This window comes from Grammomys surdaster, unplaced genomic scaffold (assembly GCF_004785775.1).
Source record: "Grammomys surdaster isolate TR1022 unplaced genomic scaffold, NIH_TR_1.0 150, whole genome shotgun sequence".
NCBI lineage: Eukaryota > Metazoa > Chordata > Mammalia > Rodentia > Muridae > Grammomys > Grammomys surdaster.
The window spans coordinates 13,542,114-13,556,511 of record NW_021604608.1 but is presented as its reverse complement, the minus strand read 5'-3'; positions in this window follow the sequence as shown (position 1 = coordinate 13,556,511).

Sequence of the window (14,398 nt, the reverse complement as noted above, 5' to 3'; positions counted from 1 at the left end):
GAAGCTTTCATATATATATTTCATTAATATATATATATATATATATATATATATATATATATATATAGCATGGCTACCTAATACATTTAAAAATCATCATCTTTAAAATATGATCTTATAAAAATAAATGAAAATTCAAAAGTGCCAAATGGAAGTAAGGTTTTATATAATTATTCATGTGTTCTTACCCTGTGGATTTCACCTTCAATTTCAAATTTTGCTGTTTTATTTTTGTGTTTTCTTTTGCAAAGAATAAAATCTTCAGACTCCTATAATCTGGGCAAGCAACATTCTAGCCAAGAAGTTTGCTTTTAATTTTCGTACAGATTAGTTTGTGGTAACAAATAACTTCATGCTAGCTTCACATTTCAGCTGCTCTTGTATATTTCAGAGATCAAAACACAACTATATTTTATATTTGATGATTTTTACTTATTTTTACAAGTATTATTTTGGAAATTTGTGAAGATGTCTTTTATCTTTAAATCCCTTTCAGGAAATTATTTGTGTACAATGGGAACTCTTTAAATGCTAAAGGCAACTGAACCAAAATGTTGACATTGCAAATACCACATTAAAATTCCAGTATGAACATTTCACTTTAAAAATAATCAACAATGATCTTCCCTGATTGCTCCAGGGCATGCCAAGCTCCCCTGAGCAGCTTGCTATGTCCTCCGAATGTCTATTATCCCCACAACTCTCCACCCACCTTCATCATATCTCTGGATCATGTACCATACAGATAAACTTCCTTCCCCCATCAATTTTTTCTCCTCACTGACTCCTCTGAGACAGACCAAGCTGCCCTAAGCAGCCCACTTTTATTATACCTGCTGAGCCTGAACTATATATGTTAGCTTCTTTTCCAAAAAGCATCTTCCCTCCCTGCTTGCTGAGTTCTCTGAAGCACCACAAGCTGCTTTGAGCAATCTGCCATCCCTAACAGACCTCCATTCTCAAAACTCTTCTCTGCCTATGTTCATCATACAGATCTGCCTCTCTGGAACCATACAATGCTGTATCATCGAGGTTAGGCCCCCTCCCAGTAACTGCTACACTGGGAACATCCAGAAGCATCCAGATGGCTAAAAGCCAGAAAAGAACAAAATTTACCAAAGCAAGGGCAATATGACAGCTTCGAGGCACAGATATCTTACTACAGCAATCCACAAATAACCTGACACAACGGAAGCACAAGAAAAATGACCTTAAATCCAGTCTTATGAGGATGATAGGTGCATTGAAGGAGGAAATAAATAAATCTCTTAAAGAATTACAAAAACTACTATCAAATAGAGGTATTTAAAGAGGAAACATATAAATCCTTTAAAGATATATAGGAAAATACAATTAAACAGGTGAATGAACTAAATAAAACAGTTTTAAGATCTGAAATTGAAATTAGAAACAAGAAGAAAATTCAAACTGAGGGAATCCTGAAGATGAAAAACCTAGGGATGAGAACAGAAACAACAGGTGCAAGCATCACTAACAGAATACAAGAGATGAAAGAAAGAATCTCAGGCATAGAAGATACAAAAGAAAAAATTAATACATTGGTCAAAAAATTCTGGACACAAGCACCCAGAAAATCTGGGAAACCATGTAAAGATCTATCCTAAGAATAATAAGAATAGAAGATGAAGAGCCTCAACTCCAAGGCACATATATAATTTGAACATCAAAGAAGAAAGCTTTCTCAGTCTGAAGAGAAGGATATCTATGAACATGAAAGAAACTTACGGAACACAAATTAGACTAGATCAGAAAATAAAATCTTCCCTTCACTTAATATCTAAAACACAAAATGTACAAAACAAAGAATGCTAAAGCAACAAGGGAAAAGGGCAGGTAACATACAAAGACAGACTTAACAGAATTGTACCTGACTTCTCAACAGAGACTCTAAAAGCAAGAAGGACCTGCACAGATGTCTTGCAACCTCTAAAACCTCACAGATGACAATATAGACTATATCCAGCAAAGCTCTCAATTACCATGGATAGTGAAAAGATATTCAAGAAAAATCCAAATTCAAAGAATATCTAGCCACAAATCTGGTTTTATAGAAAATACTAAAAGGAAAAGTCCAACCCAAGGACAATAACTACATAAATAAAACATAGGACATAAGTAACTCCATACTAGCAGAAACAAGGGAAGCACACAAACAGATAAACTAACACAACCAACATCAAAATAACAGGAATTAACGGTTGCTGGCCATTAATATCTCTCAACATCAATAATCACAATTACCCAATAAAAATACATAGGCTAACAGAATGGATGTGAAAACAGGATCCATCATTCTGCTGCACACAAGAAACACACCTCAGTAATAGAAATAGTCATTACTTCACAATAAAGTGATAGAAAAAAATGTTTTTCAAGCAAATAGACTCAACAAGCAAGCTGGAATAGCCATTTTAATACGTAATAAAAAAGACTTTCACTGCCCATCTCCTACACCCTAGCCTGTTTTCTATGCTGTCTCCTTAACAAGGGATACAAGTGAGACCCTTACCTCAATACCTGCTCAAGCTGGGACCCCATGGAGCCTATCAGACATAGGACCTATCTGGCCTGTTGGAGACTCACCTTTCTACAGATTTGCAACTTCCCCTGGAGCAAATAGACTACTCCTTACCCTCTTACACAACCAAGAGAGTGTCTTCCAATAAGTCTACTATAACCAAGACACAGGTGAGACCTTCACTCCAATACCTGTTCTAGCTGGGACCCACCAAAGAGCCCAGCAGATGCAGGAACTATCCACTCTACCAGAGACACATCTTTCAGGTCTTCAACTCTGCCTAGGATAGATCTGATGCTCCTGACTCTCTCCCACATCCCAGAGTCTGTCTATCTACAAGGATGTTTGTTGTAACCAGGGACACAGATTTCTTGTCTCCCAGAAGGTCTGCCATAACCAGGGAAACAGGAGGCTTGCCTTAAACAAGGAAGCAGGAAGGTCCCCTAACCAGGGACAGCACTGTGTGCTTCATAGGAGCCCTGCTGCAACCCAGGTCACAAAGACCTACCAGACTACAAGGAGGTACAGGCTTCTACTCATAGACAACCAGGCCAGTTAACACCAGCAATAACCAGATGATTGCAGGCAAGTGAAAGAACATAAGCAACAGAAGCCAATGAAACTTGAAGCCATCAGAACACGGTTCTCCCACAGCAGCAATTGTGGATATCCCAACACACCTGAAAAGCAAAATTCTGAAGTAAAATCCCATCTAAGGATGATGATACAGGCCTTTAGAAGGGACATAAATAATTCTCTTAAAGAAATACAGAGAACAGAGGCAAATAGGTAGAAATCCTTAAAGAAGAAACAAAAAACCCAGGAAAGAGATGAGGATTTACAAATGCAAGCCTCACCAACAGAATACAAGACAGAGAATTGAAAATCTCAGGCATAGAAGATACCATAGAAGATATTGTCATAAAGGTCAAAAAAAAAGATACAAAGTGCAAAAAGCTCCTAATCTAAACCATCTAGGAAATCCAGGACACAATGAAAAGACCAAACCTAAGAATAATAGGAATAGGAGAGAGTGGAGATTCCCAATTCAATGAGCCAGAAATTATCTTGAATAAAATCATAGAAGAAAACTTTTTTAACAAGAAGAACGATGTGAACATAAAAGTACAAGAAGTCTTCAAAACACCAAATAGATTGCAATAATGACCAAACCCCTAAATGCACAGAAAAAAGAAAGAATATTAAAAGTTGTAAGAGAAAAAGGCCAAGAAACATATATAGGCAGACCTATCAGAATTACACCAGACTTCTCAACAGAGACACTAAAATCCAGAAGATCCTGGGCAGGTGTTATGCATCCCCTAAGCAAGTAAAAGTGCCAGCCCAGGCTACTATACACAGCAAAATTCTTAATTACCAGACAGAGAAGCCAAGATATTCCATGACAAAATAAAATTTAAACAATATTATTATACTATGCCAACACTATGAAGGATACTGTAAGAAAACCTCCAACACAAGCAGAGTAACTACACCCAAAAAATATAAGAAACCCCAAAACAGAATTACAGAAACATAATACTACTTCTAAGAACAAACAGGAACCAACAATCATTGGTTTTGAATGTCAGTCAGCATATAAGAATACAATTTCCCAATAAAAAGAAATAGACTAACAGACCTTAGTGACAAAGAAAGATATTACATCAGAGGAAAATGCTGGAAAACAGTTTTCCAATTAAATGGCCCAAAGCAACAATCTGAAGTAACCATTCTAATAGCAAATAAGATAGACTTTCAACCAAATGTTATCAAAAGAGATGTAGAAGGAAAATACATACTCATCAAAAGAGAAGATCCACCAAAATGATTTCTGAATTCTGAAAGTCTATAACCCCAAAACACTGGCAACTACATTGGTAAAAGAAACTTTACTCAAGCTCAAAACACACATTGAACCTCACACAATATTAGTGGGAGACTTCAACATCCACTTTCAGCAGTGGACAAGCCATTGAAACAGAAACTAAACAGAGACACAGTGGAAACTAACAAAAGTTATCAACCAAATGGATTTAACAAATATTTACAGAGCATTTCACCCTAAAACAAAAGAAGCTACCTTCGTCTCAGCAACTCATGGAACCTTGTCCAAAATTGAGCATATAATCCAACATAAAACAAGTCTCAACAGATACAAGAAGTTTGAAATAATCCCACAAATTCTGTCAGATCACCATGGAATAATACTGGTCTTCAATAACAATTTAAAAAAACCCACACCCATGGAAACTTAACAACTCTCTACTCAATGATAACTTTTTCAAGGAATAAATATGAAAGAAATTGAAGATTTTTTTAGAATTTAATGAAAATGAAGACATAGCATACCCAAACTTACGGAACACAATGAAAGCAGTGCTAAGAGGAAAATTCATAGCAATAAGTACCTTCATAAAGAAAGTGGAGAGATTCTATACTAGCAATTTAACAACACATCTGAAATCTCTAGAACAAAAGGAAGCAAACATATCCAAGAGGAGTACATGAGAGAAATACTCAAACTCAGGACAGAAATCAACCCATTATAAGCAAAGAAAACCCAACAATGAAAGAGAATTTCAGAACAATTCTGTTTAGGAGTATTGATGGAAAAATACTTAATAAATTTCTTGCAAACTGAATTCCTGAATACAGCAAAATGATCATTCACCATGGTCAAGTCAACATCATCCCAGTGATTCAGGGATGGTTCAATATATGGAAATCCATAATGTAATCCATTATATGATCAAACTCAAAGAAAAAAATCATATAATCATCTCATTTAATGCTGATAAAGCCTTTGATAAAATACACGTTAAAAGTCTTGGAGAGATCAGGAATTCAAGCCATATACTTGAAAATGAGAACAATATACAGCAAACCAAGAGCCAACATCAAATTAAATTTAGAGAACCTTGAAGTAATATCACTACAATCAGGAAGAAGACAAGGCTGCCCATTCTCTCCCTATTTATTCAATACAGTACTAGAAGTTCTAGCTACAGTAATTAGAAAACAAAAGGAAGTCAAAGGGGTACAAATTGGAAAGGAAGGAATCAGGGTCTCATTATTTGTGGGTGATATGATACTATACATAAGTACTCCCCAAAAACTCTACCTGACAACTTCTACAGCTGAGAAGCAACTTCAGCAAAGTGGGTGAATATAAAACTAGTTCAAACGAGAAGCCTTCCTCTATACATAGGATAAATTTGACTGAGAAAGAAATTAAGAAATAACACACTTCACAATAGTCACAAATAATATAAACTATTTTGGTGTAAATCTAATCAAGCAAGTGAAAAATCTGTAGGACAAAATCATCAAGTCTCTGAGGAAAGAAATTGAAGACTGTAGAAGATGGAAGGATCTCCCATGTTCATGGATTGATAAAGTTAAGATAATAAAAATGGTCATATTACCAAAAGCAATCTGATGATTCAATGTAGTCCCCATCATAATCCCAACTCAATTCTTCACAGATTTGAAAGAGAAATTCTCAAATTCATTTGAAATAACAAAAACAAAAAAATACCAGGATAGCAATAACTATTCGCAACAATAAAAGAACTTCTAGAGGAATCACCATCCCTAACCTTAAACTGTACTATAGAGCAATTGTGATAAAAAAAAACAAAACACATGGCATTGGTACAGAGACAGAAAGGTAGATCAATGGAATAGAAGTAAGATGTAGAAATAAGCCTGCCCACCTATGGATACGTGATCTTTGACAAAGAAGCCAAAAACATACAGTGAAACAGAGAAAACAAAGTTAACAAATAGTGCTAGTTAACAAATAGTGCTAGTTTAACTGGTGGTCTGCAGGTAGAAGAATGCAAATTAGTCAATATTTATCTCCATTTACCAAGCTCAAGTCCAGCTGGATTAACGGCCTCGATGTAAAACCTAATACACAGAATCTAATGGAAAAGAAAGTGGGAGATAGCCTCAAACACTTTGATAAAGGGAAAATTTTTCTGAACAAAACACAAATGACTCAGGCTCTCAGATCAACAATTAACAAATGTACCTCATGAAACTGTAAATCTTCTGTAATGCAAAGAACACTCTCAATAGTAAAATGCAGCAACATACACATTGGGAAAAGATCTTTAATAATCCTATATCCTATACAAGTATAGAAGGATTATATCCAAAATATAAAGAACTCAAGAAGTTAGACTCCAGAAAACAAAATAACACAATTTAAAAATGAGATACAGAGCTCAACAAAGAATTCTCAACTGAGGAATGTCAGAAGATTCTGAGATTCTGACTGAGAAGTACTTACAGAAATGTTCAACATATTTAATCATCAGAGAAATGCAAATAAAAATGGCCCTGCGATTCCACTTACAACAATCAGGATGGCTAAGGTCAAAAACTCAGGCAACAGCAGATTCTGCCAAAAATGTGGAGAAAGAACATTCCTCCATTGCTGGTGAGATTGCAAACTTCTACAACCAATCTTGTGGTTCCTCAGAATATTAACATAATTCTACCTGAAGACCTAGATATACCACTCCTGAGCATATAACTAAAAGATGCTGCACCATATCACAAAGCCACATGCTATGCTATGTTCATAGCAGCATTATTTATAATAGCCAGAAGTTGAAAACAACCTAGATGTCCCCAACAGAAGAATGGATACAGAACATGTGGCACATTTACACAATGGAACACTACTTAGCTTTTCAAAACGATGATGGACACCATGAACTTTGTAGGCAAATGGATGAAACAAGAAAATATCATCCTGAGTAAGGTAGCTCAGACCTAAAGGACATACAACATATGTACTCAATGATAATTGCACATTATCCAAAAAGTTCAGAATACCCATGATAAAACTCAGAGACCATATGAACCTTAACAATAAGGAAGACCCAAGTGTGGATGCTTCAATTCCACTTAGAAGGGGAAAGAAAATAATCATGGGAGGCAGAGGGAGTGAGTGACCTGGATGGGATACAAAAGGGAGAAGGGAAAAGGGGAGGTAGGATCAAGTATGAGGGGAAACAGGAAAGAAGTCCAGATGGTCAAGAAAATTAATAGAAATGTCCAGCACTATGGCATAGGGGGCTGGGGCAACCACTAGAAAGTCCCAGACAAGAGGGGTATGTGGAGCTCCCAGGACCATTCAGAGACTGTCCCAACTTAGGGTATATCCAATGCATAGGCACCAAACTCCAACACTATTGCTGATACCAAGATATGCTTCCAGACAAGCAATCTTTTGAGAGGCTTTACCAGCACTTGACTGAGACAGATGCAGATACTTACAGTCAACCATTGGGATGAGCCAGAAGATCCCTATGGAAGAGTTAGGGAAAATATTAAAGAGCTAAATAGGATTAAAATCACATAAGAAGAAAAATAATATCAAACTAATCATACCCTTTAGAGATCCAGGTGACTAAGCCACTAACAAAAGACCATACATTGGCTGGTCCATGTCCCCTGCTACATATGTGGCAGAAGACTGCCTTTTCTGGCCTCAGTAGGAGGAAATGTGCTTGGTCCCATAGAGGCTTGATGCCCCAGTGAAGGGGGATGCTAGAGGGCTGAGGTGCTAGTGGGTACGTAAGTGAGGGAGCACTTACTTAGAGTTGAGAGGGAGTAGAAAGGGGTGGATGGCTCATAGAGTGGGGGCAAGAAGAGGAACAACATTTGTAATGTAAATAAAAAACATAATTTTTAAAAAGATTTTCAACTAAAATTAATCAAAAGAGACAGAGCAGATCACCCATCAAAAAAAATGACTACCAAGATGATATCTGAATTCTGAACATCTATATCCTAAACACAAATATAATCACAACTGTAAAAGAAATATTACTAAAACAAAAATCTCACATATAACCTGAAATATTAATAGTAGGGGACTCAAACACCCAAGTCTCCACAATTAACAGGTCATCCAGACAAAAAGTAAGGAGAAAATTAATGAACCTAAAAGACATTATGAGTCAAATGGACCTAACAGACATAGAGTATTTCATCCAAACATATATATATATACATATATATATATATATATATATGTATATATATATATATATATACATATATATATATCTTCTTCTCAGCACCTCAAGGATCCGTTTGCAAAATCAATCATGTAGGAGGTTATGAAGCAAGCCTCAACAGGTACAAAAAAATGGAATATTGCCTTGTATCTTATCAGACCTTCATGGATTAATGTTGAACTTCAGCAACAACAGATATACCAGAAAACCTACGCACTCATGGATATTGTAAAACTCTCTACTCAATGATCTCTGGGTCAGGGAAGAAATAAAGAAATAAATTAAAGTCTTTCTGGAATTCAATGAAAGTGAAGTCAAAACATACCCAAATTAATGGAACAAAATGAAAGCAGTGCTGACAAGAAAGTTTATAGCACTAAGTGCCTCCAAAAAGAAATTAGAAAGTTCTGATGCCAAAAATTTAAAAGTACACCTGAAAATTCTCCAAAAAAAAAAAAAAAAACATCAAACACATCAAAGGGAAGTAGGAGGCAGGAAATAACTAAAATCAGGACTGAAATCAATCAGCTAGAAACAAACAAACAACACCAAAAATATAAAGAATGAAGAAACCAATAGCTGGTTCTTTGAGAAAATCAACCAGCTAGAAAAACCCTTAGCCAAACTAACCAAAAGATACATAGGATGTGGGCCCACTTGCTCAGAGAAGTAGGTGAGGAGGTATGAGGAGAAGTATTGTGGGAGGGGGTGACCGGGATAAAAGTAAATAAATAAAAAATTTTAAAGTGTATAATCCACAAAAATTTTTTGCATCCTTAAGTCAAAGAACTATGGATATACAATAAGTGAACTTTTAATTTTTGCTCAAATTATTTAAAAAAGAACAGAATTGGTTTTTACATTGAATTGTACATTTATTATGGTGGGTTTTTCTTTACTTTTATTACATCATTGTGTTATAAAAATCATTATGAAAATCTACACAAAATTATTCATCATGTAAACGAGGAATTGAAACAAAATCAGCCGTTTGAAATCAACAAGTTACAGTCTCTGTTCTTCCTATTGTCACACACTTTTTATAGTTCAACATCTATCTGTTCAGTGATATCTCTGGCTATATTTTGGATGTGCAATAATTTGTTTTTCCAAAACTTTTTTTTTCTTGGATCACAACTCATTATACTCTCAATAATTGTAAATGTTAAGGACACATTTAACTTTCGTCAGATGCTTGGACGAGTGAGCATAGAACAATGACAGGTACAAAATGATGAGAAAATTCAAAAGTGTCCGTGATTAGCCAGATGTTATTGGTTTGAAATATTTACTATAATGACTTGGCAATTAAGCCTGTGTGATCACTAATTTAACATATAAAGTTGGTCCAGAAAATATTTATATTAAACAAAACTCACTTCTACAGTAGCTATACCAAATTAAATGACTTTGTTTTTCATTTTTCTCTTGACACTAATGTTGAATCATTTCTTTGCAAAAAATAGTTCCAAACAAATTAGGGCAAACCATGCATATGTGATCATAATTAATTTACACAGATGCCTGATTCTTCAGGTATTTCAAGTGAGTGGAATCAGACTATATATAGTCTGTTTGCTTTGTCTATATAAACCCTGGCTTTATGTTTAATCTTCTGTTGATAATCCTAAGGTTTATAAGGTAGTAATATATTCAGCATGCAAATTTCTACAGCAGGAAACATAAATGAGTTGTTACATCATCAGAAGAATTCTGATAATATTAGGAGTGTCTGTATTTATTAAACCAATGTGCATGAAAGTTTTCAATTCGAAGAAATAAAGTTCTCTGGTTTAGTTTTTTTGTTTTTGTTTTTGTTTGTTTATATGGGTTTTTTTGCCTTTTACTTTATCATTACTCTTTTAGTAATGAAACTAAACTAGTAGTTATGAAACTAAAGAAGTTTCATCTAAGTACATGTTTCCATTTTATTCAAAAATAATTTAGGGTACTGTGGGTTAGAGAGTAATTTAGGAGACAAACTATGAAAGTTGTGCAACATAAAAATGATAGTCCTTATATGTTAGGTGTGACACCTTGAGTTTCATAGTTGAGAAAGTGTAAGAATGGGAGAGAAAGAGAGAGAGAGAGAGAGAGAGAGAGAGAGAGAGAGAGAAAGAGAGAGAGAGAGAAAGAGACTAAAAATCTTACTTTCTTTTGCCAAGGAGAGCCACTCTATCCTTACAGTTTATGATAACTGATTAATAAGTCTCATAGAAATTTCCTAAGAACCCTCCAAAGTAGCTATCCATTCACACGTAGTTATCCGTTAGAGTTTGGTGTCAATTCTAACTGGTTTTTAATACATAATAAATTTTCATATTTAATTTCTTATTTTGAAAAAGTAAAACAAGAAAATTTACAATTTCTTACTAGATTTGAAATCTGAAAACATATTAGGTAATATAGACTAAAATGCTAGAAAAATGTGCTGAGATATATAACTGTTAATTATTGTTAATGTTATTTGTTATCATTATACTAGAACATTAAACACTTACTTTTTATACTTCAGCCTGGAGAATTTAGATTCTTCTTTATATCCATGAACAACTATATAAAATTATCTATTTATGACTTTATATTATGTTTGGATTAAGAAAATAATTTTAAAAAGTAATCAACTTAACACTAAAGTCACTCATATTTTGCGCTTGATCTGATATTCTTTCATCAGATAAATTAGCATTTATCAAGTATCAAAAATTAATGGTAGAATAATTATTATATTATGCAGCAACTGGAACCCTACATTTGTAAAATATAAAAATTTAAGATAGCTATATTGGATAAGGGAATCTTACTAAAATATAATTCCCTGATAAACCAGATATTGCAGGAAAATGAATATACACAATTTTGGAATTGGAGCATTTAAAAATAATCTTCTATTTATTGAATCCCTAGAATACAAACACAGCTGTAGTTACACAACTACAGTCCAACTATAAAGTTTTAGAAGCTTGGCTTTCACAGTTCAAGAATTCCTTAAGACACCAATGCATCAAGTTTTGCTATAACTTAGACTGTTGCAGTGATTTTACAGTACTGACCTTATTGAGATTAAATCATTCACTATGGATCTCTCTTCTTACTAATGCAGCAATCTTGTTTCCTGAAACATCTAGATGAGATTATAAATTTAAAAACTCACACAAAAGTGTTTTGTATGTATAACATCTGGATATTCTGAAACATCTGGACACCTCAAAGTGTCATAGCTTTGAAAATTATATTGTGTGTTAGCAAAAATATTTTTTGTGCAAAATTTGAATTGCAATGCCTGTGTATAAACAATATGTAATGAAGGGATTTTATTTTATTTTTGATTAAATAGATCTTGAAGCATTACAAAGCCTGAAACTGTTTATGACACAGTAAAATTTAGAAAAATAAGTATAAAATTGTATATACAAAACATGGTCAGAAATATTTTTAAGGTGCAAAGCTGCCATTGTTTAATCACTCATCTATACTGTATTCTCAGAAGCTGAATAGATATTTTCCTTTTGAGACAGGTCCCAAGCAGCCCAGTCTAGCCTCAAATTACACATGTAGCAAAGGATGATCCAGAAGAACTCATTTTCTGTTTAGCATACTTGTCCTGTTGACAATGTTTGTCATATTTTGTCCTCTATCATATGATGATACAATGAGATTCTGATGAAATGTCAACTGGATAGCGAAGCTATATATTTTAATTCTCTAACTTATGAGATTTGAGGAAAATAATCTTTTCCAATGTTAAAATTAAGTGTTTTCCTCTGATCTTTTTGAATGATATGTTTAAAATACAACAATTTAATAACACTATCTCTGTAATTTAAAATAATTAAATTGTCTAACATAATAATCAAGGAATCTTTTCATACATTGTTTCCCTTAAAGAAGATAATGATGTGAAACTGTTATTGACATATCACCCACAATGAGGTTCTTTGTACTCAGACTATACTAACTTAATAAATTAAATGAGTAACGACAATTTCCACAATATATAACTTTGCAAAAGTTGATCTGTAGTTTTAATATATGTCTAAAACATTTTATCAGACCAAGAAAATATTATTACACAAAATCTAAATAATCATTTTGTTCTCCTGTAAATGTGTACTATATTATTACTACACACTATAATTGAGTACTGTTTTGTCAGCTGAAATTCATTTTGTGTCTCCAGAAGATATCAGTCAGTTCAAACGAATCAGTAACTCTCATCTCGTTGTTACGACTGATAAATTCACCAAGAGAATGGCAAGTAATTTATAAGGCTTGATGGAAGCCTAATGTAAAAGGAGAAAGATGAAGACTACCTACAAGACAATCTAATGTTAGTGAATTTCTGGGTGGAGGTCCACCAGGTTCCTTGAACAATAATTTTGTGAATACAAGTGTGTGTGTGTGTGTGTGTGTAAAACTATTTCTTTGGGTGAATTTCTCATGTACCTCTTGTTCTCAAATAATGGTGGCATCTCTAGTTCGTTTTAGTTCCAGAGAAATGACATAGAGGCCTGGTATTTTTATTAACAAGCTGTGTACACTTAGCTGGATAGGTTCTGATCTATTCTAAACCAACTGGAATGTTACTTGTCATCTAGTCTTGCTCTGGTTCTCTCTGGTTCATGTGTGTTTTTGATGGCTATTCTCTCATCATGACCTCATGGCAATTCCACCTGGTCCTTTCATATGGTCTATCTCTGTCTGTCTCTGTCTCTGTCTCTGTCTCTCTCTATCTGTCTCTCTCTCTCTCTGTGTCTCTCTGTCTCTCTCTGTCTCTCTCTCTCTCTGCCTCTCTCTCTCTCTCTCTCTCTCTCTCTCTCTCTCTCTCTCTCACACACACACACACACACACACACATACATACACCTTGAGTAGAATTGGAAGTCCCACCCTATCCTTTTCTGCCTAGCTAATTGCCTGATCAGATCTTCCGATCTTTCATTAGCTAATCAAAGATGATGAAAAACAATTTTTACAAAATATTGAGACTAGTGATTCTTGACCATGCTATCCTCTACTGGACTATGAGCAGATATCTGAGCATAGAAATCAGTATCTAAATACATATATGTACACAAACACACACATTGGGCAAAATGGAGTAAGTGATGAAGCAGAAACTGGAAGAGAACATAGCACTAGAGATTTTAGAGCCACAATACACACACACACACACACACACACACACCACACACACTACATGTTGAGGAGATAGATATACATAATAATTATTATACTCAAATGATCCTAACTGAAATCAAATGAGACTAGAGATTACCTGAAAAATCCATTATTATTTCCCCGAAAGTCAGCATATTTCCTGTATTTTCAGGGAAATCTACCAGGTAGCTACTCAGGAAAAAAATTTCAAGGTAGAAGGAAGTACTAATGTAGAGAAATCGTGTTCAAGAATCACAATTTTTACAAGTAGAAAATGTAACAAGCAGAGAAGAGACTTCATATATTTTCCATGATCAATGAAGACTTGCACTATAGAAAGTATGCAGTGAAGATGATACGCACAGTAGTTGATAATGTACTTTAGGGGTTTCTGATGACAAAAGTGAAGATTGAACAAGTCTGAAACATATATATATATATATATATATATATATATATATATATATATATATGTGAAACATTGAACATTATCACTGAATTATCTGAATCAGACAGGAGGAATAAATGATTATCTAAAGGAAAGCATAAATAACTTGGTCTCTTTATATCCAGGGTTTTAATGTAAAAGATGTATTTCCTTTGTGGTATTTTAAAGGCATAATTATAAGGTACAATGATTAATTAAAACTGCATGGAG